The sequence below is a fragment of the Bombina bombina genome, chromosome 1, assembly GCF_027579735.1.
Source record: "Bombina bombina isolate aBomBom1 chromosome 1, aBomBom1.pri, whole genome shotgun sequence".
Taxonomy (NCBI): Eukaryota; Metazoa; Chordata; class Amphibia; order Anura; family Bombinatoridae; genus Bombina; species Bombina bombina.
The window spans coordinates 1,258,447,244-1,258,471,355 of record NC_069499.1 but is presented as its reverse complement, the minus strand read 5'-3'; positions in this window follow the sequence as shown (position 1 = coordinate 1,258,471,355).

Below are 24,112 nucleotides of genomic sequence, written 5' to 3'. Positions count from 1 at the left end.
AAAAAAATGGAAAAAATGAAAAAGGCGAAAAAAGCGGAAAAAAATCTGCAATATATACAAATACATCGGTAGCCATAATTACTTTCATCCTCTATCACATCATTACAAATAACCGTCCTCTATAGATCACACTAGATTACATTTTTTAGAAATTATTCCATTCAGCCACTTAGAAGAATGTCTAACAAAATCGTCTCTTTGCAACAATGTTACCAATATGCTTATTGGTTCTGCTCCATCCAATCAGGTGATATGTACACCTTTTTAAATGTACCTGTTAACAATGTATGTAATTGATCTGATGAAACGGCCAGGAGCTAACGGCCGAGAAACGCGTTATCAGCTCCAAAAATAAAACCCCTTTTTTCCAGTTACTCAGCCTGGATTGAGTTTTATTTTACTTTCTTGTGCAAAGAGACGCATATTTCAGCCCTATAACAGTTCATACTGTTTACTGCTTAAGAGGTTCCGATTCCAACTGGAATAAACAAACAAACACCTCACCAAGTACGGCATCCAACAAAGGAGAGTTTGGGAATTTTGTCCTGGGATCGTAAGACACCGAGAGACCAGCACCTTATCGTTTTGGTCAGCGTGCTGACTGCTGAGAACGTCAGCCTGCTTGTATGCACTTTTTTAACGAAAAGTGCCACTCCACTTGTGAGTACCTGTCTTTTTGGTTCATACTAAATTTTCCCACCTGTCTAGAGATATCTGCACTATGAGGCGCTCTCTTTTTCTCTTCACCATTTAGATTTCTGACTCACCGACAGCACCAAGAGAAGCAGCCTCGCCGCACGGATTTCGCCTGTTTGATTGATTGAACTTTCATAAGACTTTTATCTTATTTTTGGCATCACTGATGGACACTTTTGGGTTTGCATTAGTTTATAATTATTAATCACCGTTTTTTTCACTTGACCATTTACCTTTATTTTTATGTTATAAATTGTATCACATCACCAAGTTATATAAGCACTACCATTACTATTATCAATTCCACTATATTCTACCTCAGAATCACTTACCAGTCTGAGACATAACACAAACATCACCTTAGCATTGAAACATTTCTGTTTATTTATAACAAAAATTCTGCCACACAGATACACACTTTTTTCCACAGATTTTTTCCAAATATATTTTTTCAGTACTCAGCAACATATCTTTTCTCTAAGAAATTTTCTATATGGCGCCCCCTATCTATATTCAATAATATTTATTTCCTTATGATGTTTATCACTGTTATATCAATTCATTAAACCAACATTATAAGTTACAAGCCAACAAAATTAACAATAGGGCAAGATTTATCTAAACAGAGTTCAATCAAACTCCTTGTTAAGGCTGTTTGGAGTCATTGTTTCTAACTTATAAATCCAATACATTTCTTTAACTTTTAAAAGATGTTGTCTGTAACCTCCTCTTTTAGGACAAAAAACTTGCTCAATAATTTGGAAGCGCAATTGACTGTGTCCAGCTACCAAAAGTGGGAGGAGACAGGAGCATTCTTATTCTTACACCTTATGTTGGATTGAAGTTCTATTATACTACGTTCTCTTGCTTCTCTACTGGACTCTCCTATATAATTTAGACCACATGGGCATTTGATAAGATATATAATATATGTGGACCTACAGGTTAAATATTGCTTGATCTTATATTTGGTGCCCTTGGTGGGATGATGGAAAAACTCCCCCTTAATCATCGAGTTACAATTACTGCAACAAAGGCAGGGATAATATCCAGTTTTAGAAGAGCCAATTGCAAATTCACTTTATTGCTGCCTATATCGGCACGTACCAATCAATCCTTAGCATTCTTATTTCTCCTGTAGGCAGGCATGCATGGGTTAAGATCTGTTAGTACATTCCAATGTTTTTAAGGATTTTCATTACTTCACTGCTGAGCTCATTGTACTTTGTTATAAAAATCAATTTGTCTTCCTTACTGTCACACTGTTTTGGATAACCACTTTTTTCAGATTTGATTTTATTTCTTTTATGAAGTCAATAATATTTACAATTGTGCTTATCCCTCTGTGGACAACGGAGTTCACATTGGGCTTTTAGGCATTAATATTGCCTATTTATTCACAGTTTAATATACTGAAAATCTGCTTGCTCTATATCCGTGCACTGGTGAGTGCCAGAAGAAACATCTGAATTTATATTCAAGTCTACAAAAGAATATATGCTGTGAGTATCCAGTGTGCCGTTGCACTAAGAGCAGGATACTAGTTCCAATACCTGACAGAAAAAAAACCCTGGAGTGTTTGAAAATTGAGACTGTCCAATAGGACCGGAGCAGCTGAGAGACCAGAGACGTGTGGTATAACGGCTGAAAAGGTATACACGGATGCCAAACAAAATACACACAAAGCTGCGGTTCCTGAACTATAACGTCCTCAAGTCTGGTATTTGGTTATAACTTACACGTAAGGACTTTCATTGTCTACATCACTGTGATTTGGATATACAGACTTACAAGTCACGATTATTTGGATTTGAACTGACTGTATTTTTAAGGTGCTAGTCGGTTTTGCAAAACACTTTTTTCTACCAGTTCCTATCTTATTTTTATTTTTTTAGTGTTGGCAATCCCATATTATATTATTACATTTTTGCATTTAATCAGAGACGTCCGGTTTTTTGACACATTGTTGCATATATTTAGTAACAATTATAAAACTTTTGATTTGTAACATTTATTACACCTGCTTATATGTTTTGAATCAAGCCTATCTATATATAAACATTGATTTTACTAGCCTGTGTTGTATATATGATTTTTTCCTCTTTCTTGTTCCTTAGAACCTTTAGCTTTTTAGCGCTCCTAAGCATTTTTCTTTGATTAGGTTTCTGTAAGCTTCCTTGATACGGTAGTATGCAATGATAATGTTTTTTTTAAAGACAGATTTATATGTAAAAACAACAGATAGAGACAGCTTACTACAATACAACAGTTATCATCCACCCATTGTTTTCAAAGCACTACCCAAGAGCCAATTCACACGTTTAAAAAGAATTGTTTCTGATACACATGGCAAAAAAGTTTGAAATAAGAGGTTATCCCAAACTTTTAATTGACCAACAGAAAAAGGAGATTTTACAGAAACCTACTGTTAAAAAACAGTGTGACAGTAAGGAAGACAAATTGATTTTTATAACAAAGTACAATGAGCTCAGTAGTGAAGTAATGAAAATCCTTGAAAAACATTGGAATGTACTAAAAGATTTTAACCCACTTGTAGATTCTTTTGTGAACTTACGCATGCCTGCCTACAGGAGAAATAAGAATGTTAAGGATTGCTTGGTACGTGCCGATATAGGCAGCAATAAAGTGAATTAGCAAAGAACAATTGGCTCTTCTAAAACTGGATGTTATCCCTGCCTTAGTTGCAGTATTTGTAACTCGATGATTAAGGGGGAGTTTTTCTATCATCCCACCAAGGGCACCAAATATAAGATAAAGCAATTTTTAACCTGTGGGTTCACATACATGGAGTGCAGAATTATTAGGCAAATGAGTATTTTGACCACATCATCCTCTTTATGCATGTTGTCTTACTCCAAGCTGTATAGGCTCGAAAGCCTACTACCAATTAAGCATATTAGGTGATGTGCATCTCTGTAATGAGAAGGGGTGTGGTCTAATGACATCAACACCCTATATCAGGTGTGCATAATTATTAGGCAACTTCCTTTCCTTTGGCAAAATGGGTCAAAAGAAGGACTTGACAGGCTCAGAAAAGTCAAAAATAGTGAGATATCTTGCAGAGGGATGCAGCACTCTTAAAATTGCAAAGCTTCTGAAGCGTGATCATCGAACAATCAAGCGTTTCATTCAAAATAGTCAACAGGGTCGCAAGAAGCGTGTGGAAAAACCAAGGCGCAAAATAACTGCCCATGAACTGAGAAAAGTCAAGCGTGCAGCTTCCAAGATGCCACTTGCCACCAGTTTGGCCATATTCCAGAGCTGCAACATCACTGGAGTGCCCAAAAGCACAAGGTTTGCAATACTCAGAGACATGGCCAAGGTAAGAAAGGCTGAAAGACGACCACCACTGAACAAGACACACAAGCTGAAACGTCAAGACTGGGCCAAGAAATATCTCAAGACTGATTTTTCTAAGGTTTTATGGACTGATGAAATGAGAGTGAGTCTTGATGGGACAGATGGATGGGCCCGTGGCTGGATTGGTAAAGGGCAGAGAGCTCCAGTCCGACTCAGACGCCAGCAAGGTGGAGGTGGAGTACTGGTTTGGGCTGGTATCATCAGATGAGCTTGTGGGGCCTTTTCGGGTTGAGGATGGAGTCAAGCTCAACTCCCAGTCCTACTGCCAGTTTCTGGAAGACACCTTCTTCAAGTAGTGGTACAGGAAGAATTCTGCATCCTTCAAGAAAAACATGATTTTCATGCAGGACAATGCTCCATCACACGCGTCCAAGTACTCCACAGCGTGGCTGGCAAGAAAGGGTATAAAAGAAGAAAATCTAATGACATGGCCTCCTTGTTCACCTGATCTGAACCCCATTGAGAACCTGTGGTCCATCATCAAATGTGAGATTTACAAGGAGGGAAAACAGTACACCTCTCTGAACAGTGTCTGGGAGGCTGTGGTTGCTGCTGCACGCAATGTTGATGGTGAACAGATCAAAACACTGACAGAATCCATGGATGGCAGGCTTTTGAGTGTCCTTGCAAAGAAAGGTGGCTATATTGGTCACTGATTTGTTTTTGTTTTGTTTTTGAATGTCAGAAATGTATATTTTTGAATGTTGAGATGTTATATTGGTTTCACTGGTAAAAATAAATAATTGAAATGGGTATATATTTGTTTTTTGTTAAGTTGCCTAATAATTATGCACAGTAATAGTCACCTGCACACACAGATATCCCCCTAAAATAGCTATAACTAAAAAAAAACTAAAAACTACTTCCAAAAATATTCAGCTTTGATATTAATTAGTTTTTTTTTGTTCATTGAGAACATGGTTGTTGTTCAATAATAAAATTAATCCTCAAAAATACAACTTGCCTAATAATTCTGCACTCCCTGTATATTATATATCTTATTCAATGCCCATGTGGTTTAAATTACATAGGAGAGCCCAGAAGGGAAGCAAGAGAACGTATAATAGAACATAAATCCAATATAAGATGTAAGAATAAGGATGCTCCTGTCTCCTCCCACAATATCAGCCATTTGCACTTCCAAATTATTGAGCAAGTTTTTTGTCCTAGAAGAGGAGGTTACAGACAATGAATGAATGTAAGATTATTGAGAACATACACATTTTATGTATCATGTCCTCTAGAGGGCATAGTTGTATAACAGGATGTGGTTGTCATCTACACACGTGTCAGTATAAAAGGCCGCTTTGTATGCACACATACAGACATGACTAAAGATCTAATGTAGGTCCAAAACGTTATTAATTTATTTGTACTTTGGACCATATGAATCTATAAAGGTCCCTTTTTAAAGATTACAACAGGGCTGGAGCAATTTTATTTTTACATGTATGCCACCTATTTCCTGTCATGTAATGCTGCAGAAATGTGCAGGCTACCTATCTAGATATCTCTTCAACAAAGCATAACATCAGAACAAAGCAAATTTGATAATAGAAGTAAATTGGAAACTTTTTTTCAAAATTATATTTTCTATCTGAAAAATAAAAGAAAGAATGATGATTTCATGTCACTTTAAAGTATTCATAACTACCTTTGGGTTTAGCACATGACAATTTTTTTACTCTTGGGAGGTTCTGCACATATTGCGCAAGTAAGATGATACTATACAGAATGATAGTGCAAATAGGCAGGCTGATGCTCCCGGGAAACAACCTCCAGGCACAGGTAATCAGGAAAAATCCAGCAGCCACTTTCCACAAACAGTACACTGCAAAAGTATCACAATCTCATAGCTGTTTAGAGCAGCTATAAATCCTGCTCTATACAGCAATAAAATTGTGATACTTTTGTAGCGTACGGTTTGTGGAAAGTGGCTGCTGGATTTTTCCTGATTACCTGTTGCTGGATATTGCACTCTAGTCACCAAGGAGGAATTCCCCTGGCGGTAGTTGTTGCCGGGAGCATCAGACAACTGGTGGCTACGGCATCCAGCCTGCCTATTTGCACTATCCATCTGTATATCCGATTTTAGTTGTTCTTTTATCTGTTTCATAAATCATGCAGTCGTCCTTCTAATTTTACCGTGTAGATACATATTGGTTTTTCCGTACCCAACAGGAGTTATATTGGGGTACATAATGTATTTATTTATATAAAATACTCAAAAATAGTATTAATAAAAATAAATCATTATTATAGAGGTTCTTAAAAATGATTATAAATCATTATAATATTTATATATATATATATTATAACTATTAATGATTAAAAATAATATTTATTGAATACTTTATATGAAATATATACTTTATGCATCTTAATATATTTCCTATTGAGTTTAGCGCATTTGCGCAAAACCCGACAGGAGTAAAAAAAAATCTTAGATAAGTGTACGTATATCTCAGCGCCAACTATACCTTGTGTGCCCGGATGATGGTGGTACCTAGCTGCCACCTAGATATAATCAAATGAGAATAGTGTATCCAGGCGCCAACAAATGGAGGCTAAGGTTAAAGTTTATCAATATTTATTCAAGATAATTCTTCTCTTATATACAGTTTAGTAGTTAAAAACTTGTTAAGACAATTTAAAACAATAATATGGTGATTAAAATCTATCAGAGACGCATGGATCCACGCTAAAAGAATTAAATTAAAAAACAATAATCTATAATCTTAAACTTTAAGCAGGGTATAGATATACAATCTATAATCTTAAACTTTAAGCAGGGTATAGATATACAATTTCAACAATGTGTGTTTTTAAACAATTTGGTGTGATGGTGTGTGTGAGCATCTGCTCTACACTGTGATTGTGATGCGAAGTCAAATAGTGAACATTGTGTCTTAAAAGACAATAAATCAATAACAAAAAATCAATCCTGTGAAAAAAACAATCAGCAAACAGTCCTGTGAGCAAAAAATAGTCCTGTGAGCAAAAAATAATAATAGTAGTACATGGACAGTCCTGTGAGCAAAAAATAATAATCCTGTGCAGAAATAAAAATAAAAATGGAAATCAATTCAGTTGAAAACAAAAACTCGCTCCTGTGCGAGAGAAAAATCACTTCTGTGTGGCAAATATCCAGAAAAACGTGATGTGTGTATCAAAAGAAAAATGTTGGAAAAACGTTGCAAGAAATGAAATGATAAAAAACAGTGCTCTGTGGAGACTGAGCTCCAAGCTGAAAGTAAAAACAATTTGCTAGAAGTAACAAACAAATATGCCGATCGATAAAAACCTGTGGGGAAAAAAATAGATACAATGTGTAGATAATTTTTCAATCGTACCCTCCTAGTGGAATATAGCTTACCAGGTCTACGCGTTTCGGCCTTGTCTAGGCCTTTATCAAGACTAATGGTAAGCTGGTAGTTTGGGCCTTATATAGAGAACTCCAATCCGTGACCGGAAGTGCCAATTATCTGTGACTTCCGGTTTTTCGTTGTGATAGTTGTCTCTATATATATATATATACTTATTTTATGTAAGTGATGTCTTATATATCTAGTGGTATATCATCTTATATAATGCCACAAGGGGTTTGTTTGGGGCACCTTTGGGGTATTTTACTCTTTCTTAACCTCCGTTTGTTTGATTACGTCACTTCCGGTTGGGGATAACTGGCCAAATCGTGCCTAAATTTCACTGTTAGAGACCAAAATTCTGGTCGAACCTTTATTATTATTTGTAATTATTTTGTTATATAATCATGATTGATCAGGATCCATTTATTTCGATCTCTTATATCTATTAGTTTTAGTTCCGATTTCCGGAAGACCCCATTGGATGTGACGTCACCACTGGTTTACATTGATGATTGGTTTAACTAGTATGGCCCTATCAGCAAAGAGTGTAGTTTGTGTAAGAAGAGGGGAAGTTCAACTGGTATCTCTAATTCTGCCTATTGGGAATAGATACTTGCTGACATTATTCCTAACAGATTACGATAACTGGCGGAGATTGAATTTCTAAAATTGTATAAGTTACGAAAGTTAATAAATCACTTTTTACGTTTTCGTATACGTTTCTCATATATTTCAGAGTGGGGTTAGATATTGTCAGTATTGCCTTGTATTCATCAAATAAAGACTTTATATAATTTGCCTATGTCTGCGTAATTTTTTCTGTGTTAGATTAATCCTTTCTATTGTGTATGTGAAATTTCTCCTATAGTGAATCGTTAGTTTATTTAACAATATAGTCTATATTGATGTGTTCCTTTATGTTGTATATGTGAACATTCATCCATAGCTAATTGCTATTATAATAGTTCAACGGTTTTAATCCACTTGTTCTATAAGTATGCCTTTTGGGTTAAAAAAACTATGAAAGATATTCTTTACCTACATATTGTGTTACTATAGTTGCTATTCATAGTTGCTCCATTTGTTAAGTGGATACACGCTAAGATTAAGAAAAAAGGTCGTTTCTTAACTTGTGTGCTTTAACTTTTAGATATGTGTGCTTTAATTTTTAAATAGATGGGTGAATGGGGGTTTGTGGTCATGAGAGAAAGATGATGTTTATATAATATCTGGACGAGTTTTGACAATAATTATTTTATCAATTATAGATTTGATAATGTGTTTGTACAGTGTGAAATCGAAAGTTGGTCTAAAATTTTCCCTTGATATTTAAACTCTAAATTAGGAGTTGATACATTTTAATTCTTTTGGGGTTGAGGGTAACTACGAAGTAGGGATGAGATGGTTGTATGTTCTCTATTAGCGCTAGTTCGGACATCTCGCTGTCTATCCTCGTGGATTGTCTATTCTTACTTTGCTTTTGAAGCTTAGACTGCAAAGAGACTGCGATTTCTAGAGGATTTCTAGAGGAATTTTTGAATTTTTATTGGGTTTTTAGAGAGACGGCTAGAGTATCCTTGGCTGAAATGTATCTTTAGATACATAAATGTGAAACTGCCGTAAATTATTAAACTCAGGAAGGGGAAATGGGAAGGAATCACGTACATATAGATAGAGGACTGTTCCTTTAACATACTCTATCTATATGTACGTGATTCCTTCCCATTTCCCCTTCCTGAGTTTAATAATTTACGGCAGTTTCACATTTATGTATCTAAAGATACATTTCAGCCAAGGATACTCTAGCCGTCTCTCTAAAAACCCAATAAAAATTCAAAAATTCCTCTAGAAATCCTCTAGAAATCGCAGTCTCTTTGCAGTCTAAGCTTCAAAAGCAAAGTAAGAATAGACAATCCACGAGGATAGACAGCGAGATGTCCGAACTAGCGCTAATAGAGAACATACAACCATCTCATCCCTACTTCGTAGTTACCCTCAACCCCAAAAGAATTAAAATGTATCAACTCCTAATTTAGAGTTTAAATATCAAGGGAAAATTTTAGACCAACTTTCGATTTCACACTGTACAAACACATTATCAAATCTATAATTGATAAAATAATTATTGTCAAAACTCGTCCAGATATTATATAAACATCATCTTTCTCTCATGACCACAAACCCCCATTCACCCATCTATTTAAAAATTAAAGCACACATATCTAAAAGTTAAAGCACACAAGTTAAGAAACGACCTTTTTTCTTAATCTTAGCGTGTATCCACTTAACAAATGGAGCAACTATGAATAGCAACTATAGTAACGCAATATGTAGGTAAAGAATATCTTTCATAGTTTTTTTAACCCAAAAGGCATACTTATAGAACAAGTGGATTAAAACCGTTGAACTATTATAATAGCAATTAGCTATGGATGAATGTTCACATATGCAACATAAAGGAACACATCAATATAGACTATATTGTTAAATAAACTAACGATTCACTATAGGAGAAATTTCACATACACAATAGAAAGGATTAATCTAACACAGAAAAAATTACGCAGACATAGGCAAATTATATAAAGTCTTTATTTGATGAATACAAGGCAATACTGACAATATCTAACCCCACTCTGAAATATATGAGAAACGTATACGAAAACGTAAAAAGTGATTTATTAACTTTCGTAACTTATACAATTTTAGAAATTCAATCTCCGCCAGTTATCGTAATCTGTTAGGAATAATGTCAGCAAGTATCTATTCCCAATAGGCAGAATTAGAGATACCAGTTGAACTTCCCCTCTTCTTACACAAACTACACTCTTTGCTGATAGGGCCATACTAGTTAAACCAATCATCAATGTAAACCAGTGGTGACGTCACATCCAATGGGGTCTTCCGGAAATCGGAACTAAAACTAATAGATATAAGAGATCGAAATAAATGGATCCTGATCAATCATGATTATATAACAAAATAATTACAAATAATAATAAAGGTTCAACCAGAATTTTGGTCTCTAACAGTGAAATTTAGGCACGATTTGGCCAGTTATCCCCAAACGGAAGTGACGTAATCAAACAAACGGAGGTTAAGAAAGAGTAAAATACCCCAAAGGTGCCCCAAACAAACCCCTTGTGGCATTATATAAGATGATATACCACTAGATATATAAGACATCACTTACATAAAATAAGTATATATATATATAGAGACAACTATCACAACGAAAAACCGGAAGTCACAGATAATTGGCACTTCCGGTCACGGATTGGAGTTCTCTATATAAGGCCCAAACTACCAGCTTACCATTAGTCTTGATAAAGGCCTAGACAAGGCCGAAACGCGTAGACCTGGTAAGCTATATTCCACTAGGAGGGTACGATTGAAAAATTATCTACACATTGTATCTATTTTTTTCCCCACAGGTTTTTATCGATCGGCATATTTGTTTGTTACTTCTAGCAAATTGTTTTTACTTTCAGCTTGGAGCTCAGTCTCCACAGAGCACTGTTTTTTATCATTTCATTTCTTGCAACGTTTTTCCAACATTTTTCTTTTGATACACACATCACGTTTTTCTGGATATTTGCCACACAGAAGTGATTTTTCTCTCGCACAGGAGCGAGTTTTTGTTTTCAACTGAATTGATTTCCATTTTTATTTTTATTTCTGCACAGGATTATTATTTTTTGCTCACAGGACTGTCCATGTACTACTATTATTATTTTTTGCTCACAGGACTATTTTTTGCTCACAGGACTGTTTGCTGATTGTTTTTTTCACAGGATTGATTTTTTGTTATTGATTTATTGTCTTTTAAGACACAATGTTCACTATTTGACTTCGCATCACAATCACAGTGTAGAGCAGATGCTCACACACACCATCACACCAAATTGTTTAAAAACACACATTGTTGAAATTGTATATCTATACCCTGCTTAAAGTTTAAGATTATAGATTGTATATCTATACCCTGCTTAAAGTTTAAGATTATAGATTATTGTTTTTTAATTTAATTCTTTTAGCGTGGATCCATGCGTCTCTGATAGATTTTAATCACCATATTATTGTTTTAAATTGTCTTAACAAGTTTTTAACTACTAAACTGTATATAAGAGAAGAATTATCTTGAATAAATATTGATAAACTTTAACCTTAGCCTCCATTTGTTGGCGCCTGGATACACTATTCTCATTTAAAAAAAAATCTTCATGTGCATTAAACCCGAAGGTAAATACTTTAAACTCCAATATTCTTTACATAGAAGAAATAATTATTTTTATATTAATATATATATATATATATATATATATATATATATTATATATATATATATATATATATATATATATATATATATATATATATATATATATATATATATATATGTCTATCTATCTATATATATAATATTTGCAGATATAGATATACTGTATATAGGAATATATATTTAAAGCTACTAAGAACATTTTATACTATGTGAAGAACATTGGAATGTAAAATATTTACAGTAAAGCACATAAAAAATTAAAATTGATTAAAACTTTTTTTTAAAGTTTTTAGGTATTTGAGTGTAAAGGGCTCCAAAGTATAAAGGAGGTATTTCTTTGGAGTGTGTTTGGAGACTCAGCACCAGCCAGAATTACCATACAGGGAGTGCTAAGGTTGTGTGTCTATATATGTATATATATATATATATATATATATATATAGATAGATAGATAGATAGATAGATAGATAGATAGAATCTCACAAAAGTGAGTACACCCCTCACAATTTTGTAAATATTTTATTATATCTTTTCATGTGACAACACTGAAGAAATGACACTTTGCTACAATGTAAAGTAGTGAGTGTACAGTCTGTATAACAGTGTAAATTTGCTGTCCCCTCAAAATAACTCAACACACAGCCATTAATGTCTAAACCGTTGGCAACAAAAGTGAGTACACCCCTAAGTGGAAATGTCCAAATTGGGATAAAAGTGTCAATATTTTGTGTGGCCACCATTATTTTCCAGCACTGCCTTAACCATTGTGGGCATGAAGTTCACCAGAGCTTCACAGGTTGCCACTGGAGTCCTCTTCCACTCCACTCCATGACAACATCACGGAGCTGGTGAATGCTAGAGACCTTGCGCTCCCCAACCTTCTGTTTGATGATGCCCCACAGATGCTTAATAGGGATTAGGTCTGGAGACATCCTAGGCTAGCACATCACTTTTACCCTCAGCTTCTTTAGCAAGACATTGGTCATCTTGGAGGTGTGTTTGGGGTCGCTATCAGGATGGAATACTGCCCTGCTGCCCAGTCTCCGAAGGGAGGGGATCATGCTCTGCTTCAGTATGTCACAGTACATGTTGGCATTCATGGTTCCCTCAATGAACTGTAGCTCCCCAGTGCTGGCAGCACCCATGCAGGCCCAGACTATGACAATCCACCACCATGCTTGACTGTACACAAGACACACTTGTCTTTGTGCTCCTCACCTGGTTGCCGCCACACACGCTTGACACCATCTGAACAAAATAAGTTTATCTTGGTCTCATTGGACCACAGGACATGGTTCCAGTAATCCATGTCCTTAGTCTGCTTGCCTTCAGCAAACTGTTTGCAGGCTTTCTTGTGCATCATCTTTAGAAGAGGCTTCCTTGTGGGACGACAGCCATGCAGACCAATTTGATGCAGTGTTCCACGTATGGTCTGAGCACTGACAGGCTGACCCCCCACCCTTCAACCTCTGCAGCAATGCTGGCACAACTCATATTCCTGTTTCCCAAAGACACGCTCTGAATATGACACTGAGCACGTGCACTCAACCTCTTTGGTCGACCATGGCGAGGCCTGTTCTGAGTGGAACCTGTCCTGTGAAACCGCTGTATGGTCTTGCTCACTGTGCTGCAGCTCAGTTTCAGGGTCTTGGCAATCTTCTTATAGCCTAGGCCATCTTTATGTAGAGATCCTCAGAGAGTTCTTTGCCAAGAGGTGCCATGTTGAACTTCCAGCGACCAGTATAAGAGAGTGTGAGAGTGATAACACCAAATTTAACACACCTGCTCACCATTTACACCTGAGACATTGTAACACTAATGAGTCCCATGACACCGGGGAGGGAAAATGGCTAATTGGGCTCAATTTGGACATTTCCACTTAGGGGTGTTTTTGTAAGATAATGTATGTGTGTGCGTATATATATATATATATATATATATATATATATATATATATAAAAATATACATACATATAAATGCCTCTGCACTCCTAATGTGAACAATCTATGTAAACAAATGGCAATACAGATACGTAGCAAGAAAAATATTAGCAGTTTAATGAGAACAAACTAAACAGCAAATAATAAGATCAGTTCCTAAGTCTAATGCATAATCAGACAAGTATACATAACAATGACAAACATATAAACACAGAACATACTGGGCGTCCCCAGTTAGCAAGAAGCAAACATGGATGTCAGTCCAAACTTCCGATTAGCTTATTAGAATAATGCAATAATGTAGTAAAGCCATATATGAGCTTATAAGCAAAGCAATGAGTATAACAGGATTAGATGTAAGATGTGAAGCATAAGACAGTATGAGGCAGTTCATGCACATATGACAGCGTGATATGTCACAGAATATATCAGCTTAGAAGTGGTAAAGCAGTTCATGCGGTTCTGTTGTCTTAAGCCAAATTATTAATGATGATTGTAGAGCATAGGATAGTATGAAGCAGTTCATGCGCATATGACAACATAGTATGCAAAAAGGTATGCCAGCTTAAAAGTGATAAAGCAGTTCATGCGGTTCATTTGCCTTAAGCCAGGTTATTATGATGATGTAAGTATTGCTCTCATCAGTGTGATAAGTAGTATGTGAGATAACCAACACCGGCACTCAAGGACTGAGGTCTGCCAGTAAGTAAGAAAATACACTCTATAAGCAATCTCACCCAATCTGTCCCGAATATGGGGTATGTATACAGCAATCCCGTTGGTTCGTGCACACTTTGAGGAAAGTCACCAAGATATGGCAGTATGGCAACACGGCAATCGAAAGAGCAATCCCAAAAGTAGTTCAAACAAGCCCGCTTGCATCGACTCCAGTCTGGCGTCTGACGTCACAAAGTGCAAAGGGCAAATTGAAAGGCAAAACTGGCCATTAGTTATTATAGACTCCTTTTACGAAAAACACTTCAGATATGCTGCAAAAGAGTAACATTGAAGATACAATCTACATTGGGGAACATACGAATATATAATAACATTAGCAGCAAATGGAGGAAAAGAAAAAATAGTTTTTTAAAATATAAGCTAAATAAAATAATTCAAAATATAACCTAAATATATATAAAAAATAAAAAATCAACAAAATGATCAGATGTGCCACAGTCTCTATATAAAAGTACCCCAAGTAGTTTCCTTACTTAAACCATAGGGGGTCATTGAGTCCAATTTTTTGATCCATAGTGCTTCTTTTTCAAAGAGCAACTTCTGTCTATTGCCACCCCTCCTCAAAGGGCCTACCCCATCCACCACTTGGAATTTCAATTGACTTTTATTGTGACCTAATAATGAGAAATGGTGAGCTACAGGGGCCGAGGGGTCTAGTTTACCAATAGCTGTTTTATGTTGTTTATTCCTTTCTTTAATAGTTTTGGTGGTCTCACCAACATAGGCCAGCCCACACGGACATTTGATTACATAGACCACAAATTGTGATTCACATGTGAAATGGCCTCTAATGGGGAGGCGTTTACCAGATCTTGGGTGCGTTATAGTATCACCAGATTGAATCGAATTGCATTGTGCACAATTGTTACACAGAAATCTACCATTTGGTGCCTCTCTATTGACTAATCTATTCTGGCCAGGGCCCCCATCAGCCTTGATTAGAGTATCTCTCAGGTTACAATTTCTTTTGTACAAAAACAGAAGAAAAAAATCTTTAAAGGTGTTTGCCAAAGTCCTATCCTCAGATAACAAAGACCAGTGTTTCTTAAACACCTTTTTTAAGGGCTGAATGTGGTACCCATATGGTATCACAAATGGAATCCTGTCATTGAGTGTTCTCTTTTTTATTTTTTTCTGAAGTAATTGTTCTTGAGGAATTTGATCTACTTTAAGTTTATGAGTCTCCAATAGATCAATTGGATAACCCTTATTCTTGAATCTACAGAAGAAGTCATTGAATTGATCATTCAAGCGTGTCTCATCATTGATGATCCTCTTAGCTCGTAGAAGTTGACTGAAAGAAAGGCTCTTCAATCTTTGTGGAGGAGGAAAACTGGTAAATGCCAGAAGGTTATTTTTATCAGTCTGTTTTCTGAATTCATCTGTTGACAAGAAACCACCTCATTGTTATTGTGATGTCCAAAAAGTTTTGGGTATATGGATCATGTTCCATACTAAATTGGAGATTTGAATCAAATGTATTCAATTCCTCAAAAAAGCTAATAAAGAATTGACATCCCCTGTCCAGATCATAAAGACATCATCAATATACCTTTACCAAAATTTACAGTATTTCTTAAATTTGTCATGAGTATATAAAAACATTTCGAATTCATGTACATACAAGGTTGCATATGTGGGGGCCGTGTTGGCCCCCATAGCCGTGCCTTTTGTCTGCAAGTAAAAAGAATCCTCAAAGAGAAAGTAGTTTCTTGTCAACACCGTTTCCAACAGATCCATAATGAACATGTTTTCCCTGGGTGAATAGAGTACCATGGCATTCAGTTGGTCCCCTATACATTTGAGACCCTCTTTGTGTGGTATAGATGTGTAGGTTCTCAATGTTACGCAAAAAGTCTGAGGTGTCCTCCAGATAGGAGGGGACATTGTCTAACAAAGGGTGTAATAATTTCTCCAGGAAAATTGAAATAGGTTAAAAGATCGAATTGGTACTGGCTACAATTGGCCTACCTGGTGGATTATTGAGGCATTTGTGTACCTTAGGCAAACAATAAATTACCGGTATTACAGGGTCTTTCTGAATCAAAAAATCTGCTTGTTTCTTGGTAATAATACAATTGTCTAAAGCCGCATCTATGATAGACTGTATATATGTCTGAAATTTAGCAGTAGGCATAAATGTTAGTTTCAAATAGTTGCCCTCAACTCTTAGTTGATTATAAATTTCCGCCATATATTATGCCCTGCCTTTATCCACAGGCTTGAAAATAAGGTCACTTCTGGATTTTAAGGCATCAAGAGCCTTCCTTTCAGTGAGATTAGGAGTACCCAATTTAACTCCCTTCTTTTTTATTTTTTCAAAATCTTTTTTAACCAATGTAATGAAAGATTCTACAGTATTATTAGTTAATGGAGTGTGAGCTGTGCTTTTGGGCCTTAGGTTTTGAACTTGTGTGTGGAATTCGCTCAAGGTATCATAAATTATAAGGATAAGCACTAATATTACATGAATACAGCAAAAAGTAATAAAAATACAAAGCAAAGGGTAATGCCCAAGACTGAGGTATACTCACACCAAACTGCCTCAAAAAATAATATAAATACATATAAATGTCTCCGCACTCCTAATGTGAACAATCTATGTAAACAAATGGCTACACAGATATGTAGCAAGAAAAATATTAGCAGTTTAATCAGAACAAACTAAACAGCAAATAATAAGGTCTTTTTTTATATTTAGGTTAATTTTTTTAATTCTTTTATTCAGCTTATATTTTAAAAAACTATTTTTTCTTTTCCTCCATTTGCTACTAATGTTATTATATATTCGTATGTTCCCCGATGTAGATTGAATCTTCAATGTTACTCTTTTGCAGCATATCTGAAGTGTTTTTCGTAAAAGGAGCCTATAATAACTAATGGCCAGTTTTGCCTTTCATTTTGTCCTATGCACGCATATGTGCTCATGAATACACTCCACTACATGCCTAGATTACGAGTTCTGCGTTAGCCTTAAAAAGCAGCTTTAGGGGGTCCTAACGCTGCTTTTTAACGCCCGCTGGTATTACGAGTCAGGCAGGAAAGGGTCTACCTCTCACTTTTTTTCCACGACTCGAGGCTACCGCAAATCCCCTTACGTCAATTGTGTATCCTATCTTTTCAATGGGATTTGCCTAACGCTGGTATTACGGAACACTGGTATTACAAGTCTTGGAAGAAGTGAGCGGTAGACCCTCTACCGCCAGACTCCAACCGCAAAAAAAAGTCAGTAGTTAAAAGCTTTATGTTCCGGCGTTAGCCCATAAAACTCTTAACTACAGTGCTACAAAGTACACTAACACCCATAAACTACCTATAAACCCCTAAACTGAGGCCCCCCCACATCACAAACCCTATAATAAAAATATTTAACCCCTAATCTGCCGACCGGACAAAGCCGCCACCTACATTATAGCTATGAAACACTAATCTGCTGCCCCTAACATCGCCGACACCTATATTATATTTAATAACCCCTAATCTGCCCCCCTCCAATGTTGCCGCCACCTACCTACAATTATTAACCCCTAATCTCCCGTCCCCAACGTCGCCGCTACTATAATAAAGTTTTAACCACTAAACCTAAGTCTAACCCTAACCCTAACACCCCCCTAAATTAAATATAATTTAAATAAAACTAACTAAATTGAATATCATTAAATAAATTAATCCTATTTAAAACGAAATACTTACCTATAAAATAAACCCTAATATAGCTACAATATAACTATTAGTACATTGTAGCTATTTTAGGATTTATATTTATTTTACAGGCAACTTTGTATTTATTTTAACTAGGTACAATAGCTATTAAATAGTTAATAACTATTTAATAGCTACCTAGTTAAAATAATTACAAAATTACCTGTAAAATAAATCCTAACCTAAGTTACAAATACACCTAACACTATACTATCAATAAATTAATTAAATAAATTAACTGCAATTATCTAAACTAAAATACAATTAAATAAACTAAACTATAATACAAAAAAAAAACACTAAATTACAAAAAATAAATAAATATTACAAGAATTTTAATCTAATTACACCTAATCTAAGCCCCCTAATAAAATAAAAAAGCCCCCCAAAATAATAAAATTCCCTACCCTAAACTAAATTACAAAGTAATCAGCTCTTTTACCAGTTCTTAAAAGGGCTTTTTGCGGGGCATTGCCCCAAAGTAATCAGCTCTTTTACCTGTAAAAAAAATTACAAGACCCCCCCAACATTACAACCCACCACCCACACACCTCTACTCTAAAACCCACCCGATCCCCCCTTAAAAAAAACTAACACTACTCCCTGAAGATCACCCTACCTTGAACCGTGTTCAGCCAGCCGGCCAGCGATGGGACAGAAGAGGACATCCAAACCGGCAGAAGTTTTCATCCTATCCGGGCAGAAGAGGACATCCGGACCGGCAGACATCTTCATCCAGGTGGCATCTTCTATCTTCATCCTTCCGGAGCAGAGCCATCTTCTATCCAGCCGACACGGAGCCATCCTCTTCTTCCGACGGACTAACGACGAATGAAGGTTCCTTTAAATGACGTCATCCAAGATGGCGTCCCTCGAATTCCCATTGGCTAATAGGATTCTTTTTTTTTTTTTTTTTTTTTTTTAAATAATTTTTATTGGATGAAGAAGTACAATACATATAAATGCGTCGTTAATCACAACAGTTACAGCTTGAAAGGGTGTTAACAGAAGCTAGAGTGATTCCATACATCTTAAGAAAACATATCATCCAGCATTTCAGGTGTGCTATTGCTATATAATTAACAACCTTAATCAACATTTAACAACAAAACATCTAAAACAGTAGTTGCAAGAATGCAAGAATGAGTAGAAAGAGCAGGATATAATTTACCTCACCCATGTATCCCTGCATGCTGTTTCCCCATTAGTTCGCTGTTTACAAGGTTCATTCTGAAACCATACCTCTCTTTGTTTCCTAGTTGGCCTAAATGTTAGTATGTGGTTATTAGTGTGTGTGCATTCTCGTTTCCCAATAAAATTGTATATTATGAAATGTTTCCATATCTTTTCTTATAAAATAGCCATATTCCTCTAAGCAAATTGTGTGGCTGATAGGATTCTATCAGCCAATCGGAATTAAGGTAGGAAAAATCTGATTGGCTGATTTAATCAGCCAATCAGATTGAAGTTCAATCTGATTGGATGAGCCAATAGAATTGACCTCGCATTCTATTGGCTCATCCAATCAGCCAATCGGATTGAACTTCAATTTGATTGGCTGATTAAATCAACCAATCAAATTTTTCCTACCTTAATTCCGATTGGCTGATAGAATCCTATCAGCCAATCGGAATTCGAGGGACACCATCTTGGATGACGTCATTTAAAGGAACCTTCATTCGTTGTTAGTCCGTCGGAAGAAGAGGATGGCTCCGCGTCGGCTGGATAGAAGATGGCTCCACTCCGGAAGGATGAAGATAGAAGATGCCGCCTGGATGAAGACATCTACCGGTCTGGATGTCCTCTTCTGCCCAGATAGGATGAAGACTTCTGCTGGTCCGGATGTCCTCTTCTGTCCCATCGCTGGCCGGCTGGCTGAACATGGCTCAAGGTTAGGTGATCTTCAGGGGGTAGTGTTAGGTTTTTTTAAGGGGGGATTGGGTGGGTTTTAGACTAGGGGTGTGTGGGTGGTGGGTTGTAATGTTGGGGGGGTCTTGTATTTTTTTTTACAGGTAAAAGAGTTGATTACTTTGGGGCAATGCCCCGCAAAAAGTCCTTTTAATGGCTGGTAAAAGAGATGATTACTTTGTAATTTAGTTTAGGGTAGGGAATTTTATTATTTTGGGGGGCTTTTTATTTTATTAGGGGACTTAGATTAGCTGTAATTAGATTAAAATTCTTGTAATATTTTATATTTTTGTAATTTAGTGGGGTTTTTTGTACTATAGTTTAGTTTATTTAATTGTATTTTATTTGAGATAATTGTAGTTAATTTATTTAACTAATTTATTGATAGTGTAGTGTTAGGTGTATTTGTAACTTAGGTTAGGATTTATTTTACAGGTAATTTTATATTTATTTTAGCTAGGTAGCTATTAAATAGTTATTAACTATTTAATAGCTATTGTACCTAGTTAAAATAAATACAAAGTTGCCTGTAAAATAAATATAAATCCTAAAATAGCTACAATGTAACTATTAGTTATATTGTAGCTATATTAGGGTTTATTTTATAGGTAAGTATTTAGTTTTAAATAGGATTAATTTATTTAATGATAGTAATTTTAGTTCGTTTTATTTAAATTATATTTAACTTAGGGGGAGTGTTAGGGTTAGACTTAGGTTTAGGGGTTAATAACTTTATTATTGTAGCGGCGACGTTGGGGGCGGCAGATTAGGGGTTAATAATTGTAGGTAGGTGGCGGCGATGTTAGGGAGGGCAGATTAGGGGTTAATAAAATTTATTATAGTGTTTGCGAGGCAGGAGTGCGGCGGTTTAGGGGTTAATACATTTATTATAGTGGCGGCGATGTCCGGTCGGCAGATTAGGGGTTAATAAGTGTAGGTAGGTGGCGGCGACGTTGGGGGGGACAGATTAGGGGTTAATAAATATAATGTAGGTGTCGGCGATGTAAGGGACAGTAGATTAGGGGTTCATAGGGATAATTGTTGGTGGCGGTGGTGTCCGGAGCGGAAGATTAGGGGTTAATAGTATAATGCAGGTGTCAGCGATAGCGGGGGCAGCAGATTAGGGGTTAATAAGTGTAAGATTAGGGGTGTTTAGACTCGGGGTTCATGTTAGGGTGTTAGGTGTAGACTTAGAAAGTGTTTCCCCATAGGAAAACAATGGGGCTGTGTTAGGAGCTGAACGCTGCTTTTTTGCAGGTGTTAGTTTTTTTTCAGCCTGCTCAGCCCCATTGTATCCTATGGGGAAATCATGCACAAGCACGTTTTTCCAGCTTACAGCTACCGTAAGCAACGTATTGAGGGTTGAAGTGGAGCTAAATTTGGCTCAACGCTCACTTTTCTGAGGCTAACGCAGCCATTCAGACAACTCGTAATACCAGCGTTGTCTTAAGGGTGCACTGGAAAAAAAAGGCTTGTTAGCACCGCAGGTCTTTACCGACAAAACTCGTAATCTAGGTGTAAGATTGTATAATATTCTATATACTGTGGGATCAATTGATAGCTATACATTGTAGGCAATGGATAAGCTAAATTGTAATTTTACATATTATGTTGCATTGTTGGCGGACTATGTGTCCGTATTGCATATATCACATTTATTCCTTGTCAGTATCCTGTGGCTTGACACTTAGTAAGCGTTACCTTTGGTACACGATATGCCTTAAAAGGAGGAGACTCTCTTAGAGTGACAGGCCAAGTTGAAGGGCGGAGCCGGAAACGCACGTTGCCTGTTGATGTGACGTCAGATGCCAGACTTAAGCCGATGCAAGCGTGCTTGTTTCAACTACTTTTGGGATTGCTCTTTTGATTGCCGTGTTGCCATACTGTCATATCTTGGTGACTTTCCTCAAAGTGTGCATGAACCAGCGGGATTGCTGTATGCATACCCCACATTCCGAATGGATTGGGTGGATCGCTCATAGAGCGCAACAAGAGTGTATTTTCTTACTTACTCGCAGACCTCAGTCCTTGAGTGCCGGTGTTGGTTATCTCACACACACTACTTATCAGACTGAGGACAGCAATACTTACATCATCAATAATAACTGGCTAAAGGCAATTGAACAGCATAAACTGCTTTATCACCTTTAAGCTAGCATACCTTTTTGCATACTACGCTGTCATATGCACATGAACTGCTTCATACTATCCTATGCTGTATAATCATCATTTGGCTTAAGACAACAGAACCGCATGAACTGCTTTACCACTTCTAAGCTGATATATTCTGTGACATATCACGCTGTCATATGTGCATGAACTGCCTCATACTGTCTTATGCTTCACCGCTTACATCTAATCCTGTTATACTCATTGCTTTGCTTATAAGCTCATATATGGCTTTACTACATTATTGCATTATTCTAATAAGCTAATCGGAAGTTTGGACTGACATCCATGTTTGCTTCTTGCTAACTGGAGACGCCCATTATGTTCTGTGTTTATATGTTTGTCATTGTTATGTATCCTGATATGTAACTGATCTTATTATTTGCTGTTTAGTTTGTTCTCATTAAACTGCTAATATTTTTCTTGCTACGTATCTGTATTGCCATTTGTTTACATAGATTGTTCACATAAGGATTGCGGAGACATTTATATGTATTTATCTTATTTTTTTAGGTAGTTTGGTGTGAGTATACCTCAGTCTCGAGCATTGCCCTTAGCTTTGTATTTTTATTACTTTTGCTGTATTCATGTAATATTAGGGCTTATCCATATATATATATATATATATATATATATTCTTCAACAAACTACAAGAGGAGAACAAGGACCATCAAAAATTTCTTAAGGTCCTGTATAGATAGGGAATCAAGCACTCTTTTTTTTATAAAAAATAGCTCAAAAGTGTAGCTAAATTAAACAAATGGAATGAATCTCTGACCAGTACAATCACTTAGAACAAAAAATAATTTATTAATAGTACAGAAAGAAGTAAATCCTAACTGTCCAAACATAGCAATAGGCCAGTTGTGCGCTGGCCTCGGGTATATGTTAGCAACACAAAGTAAAGTATGTTGAAAAAAAAATATAGTACATGTGGCCAATTAAAACCCTGAAGATGTGCACATCATAATCATAATATTGGCAAAAATGCAATCCAAAGACACCTAGTGCACTGCTACACCCAAGCTGTACACGGTACCCAAGTCAATACAAGGGATAATTACCGAACAGGTACATTTTTAGGGATCTAAGCAGTGATAGGTGCTTTGTAAAGATTTTAGGAACAACAATAATGGCAGTTTAGTAACAATTACAAAGAATTACATACAAGTATGAAGAATAGCTATTGCAATGGTTATTAGCAATAAGATAGATAGTGAGTTACATGCAAGTATGAAGAATAACTATTGCAATGGTTATTAGTAATAAGATAGATAGTGGAACATAGTAATACATCCTCCATAATGAATTGCCTCAGTACAGCAGTTACATAGAGACACAGCAGTTTACATAGAGATGCCTGCATATATTGAGATAAAATTCTTACAAGAGTGTATTGCTGAAGAAAACAACCAAATCACACCAGGATGATTTTCCACATATAGCGGTATTGTCTTCAGCCAGACTTAGCATAAGTCCAAGGTATGCAAAATGGGATAAGTGCTGCCAAAGCTGCATGCGTGTTAGTAAAGCATAGTACTTCTTATTGCTGAAGATGTTGTGTGAAAACAGAAAACAAGCCAAATGAGCAGTGGGAGTCAGTCCAGGCTAACCCCCCATATTGCAAGTGAAAGCAGCTATATTCCTATGTTAAACCATAAGCATGCACTTATCTGATTCTGGAGGTGTCCACAATTGAGGTCCGCTGTTTGTTACCGGTTGCCTCCTGAAATACTGCCTTGTAATTGAGTCCCATGAAACAGTTTGCTGAGCCAGTTGAATGCTGCACGCTGAGACTGCAGCGTGGTAGGACTGTGTGCTTACTTCCTGGTTGGTCACATGTGCGTCTGTGATCCAATGCCTACGATCCTGATCGTTTCACCCACAATGCCAAATGATAGACGGGGCTTCCTCAGGGCAGATGGAT